The sequence below is a fragment of the Phalaenopsis equestris genome, unplaced genomic scaffold (assembly GCF_001263595.1).
Source record: "Phalaenopsis equestris unplaced genomic scaffold, ASM126359v1 Scaffold229606, whole genome shotgun sequence".
Taxonomy (NCBI): domain Eukaryota; kingdom Viridiplantae; phylum Streptophyta; class Magnoliopsida; order Asparagales; family Orchidaceae; genus Phalaenopsis; species Phalaenopsis equestris.
Window position 1 is genome coordinate 1,126 of NW_018247579.1, and position 1,290 is coordinate 2,415.

A 1,290-nucleotide genomic window follows, 5' to 3' on the forward strand; every position below is an offset into this window, starting at 1 on the left:
ATAAAGAAATACCTATCATTTTAGGGAGACCATTTTTAGCTACTGGAAAAGCTATGATAGATGTTCAAAAAGGAGAATTAACGATGAGAGTTAACGATCAAGAAGCGACTTTTAACATTGCAAAATCTATGAAATACCCTGCTATTGAAAGAGATAATGAATGTTTTCGCATGTAAATTAGTGAACATCTATTGAATGAACATTTTAAAGAATATTTTGAAGAGAACAAACAATTTGAAGATAGTGATGAAATTATTTTGGACGAATTAGAAAATGAAGAATTAGATTATGTTCAGGAAAGATTTGAGATGTTGATATTACAGAAAATGCTGATAAGAATCAATTTTTGTCAATTATAAAACCACCTAAACTTGAGTTGAAAATATTGCCTAGCCACTTGAAATATGTGTTTTTGGGAGACTCATCTACATTACCTGTTATTATATCTTCAGAATTAAATTATTTGCAAGAGAAAAGGGTGTTAGATACATTGAAAAGATATAAGAAAGCTTTTGGTTGGACCTTACCTTATATTAAGGAAATTAGTCCTTCGATCTGTATGTACAGAATTATATTAGATGAACAATATAAACCAAGAGTTGATCCACAAAGGAGATTAAACTCAATAATGAAAGAATTAGTTAACAAGGAAATTCTGAAATGGTTAAGCACTGAAATTATATATCTTATTTCAGATAGTGCTTGGGTAAGTCCAATTCATTGTGTTCCTAAGAAAGGAGGAGTGACTGTTGAAACAAAATAAAATAATAAATTAATACCTATCAGACAAGTTACTGGTGGTGTATTTGCATTGATTATAGAAAATTAAACACTGCCACCATAAAAGATCACTTCCCTTTACCCTTTTTAAACCAAATAGTAGATAGATTTGTTGGGCACAAATATTTTTGTTTTTTAGATGGATATACTGGTTACCATCAAATTTTTATTTCTCTTGAAGATGAAGAAAAGACAACATTTACTAGTCCTTTTGGAACTTTTTATTTTTGAAGAATGACTTTTGGATTTTTGGATTATGTAATGCACCTGCAACATTCCAGAGAGGTATAATGTCTATATTTAGTAAGTTAATTGGTGATGGATTGGAAGTATTTATGGATGATTTCTTTGTATTTGGAACATCATTTGATGCATGCATACCTTATCTTGAAAAATTTTTAGAGTTATGCGAAAGAACTAATTTGGTTCTAAATTGGGAGAAATGTCAATTTATGGTTGGAGGAGGAATTGTATTAGGGGATAAAATTTCAGAAGATGGTATGGAAGCAG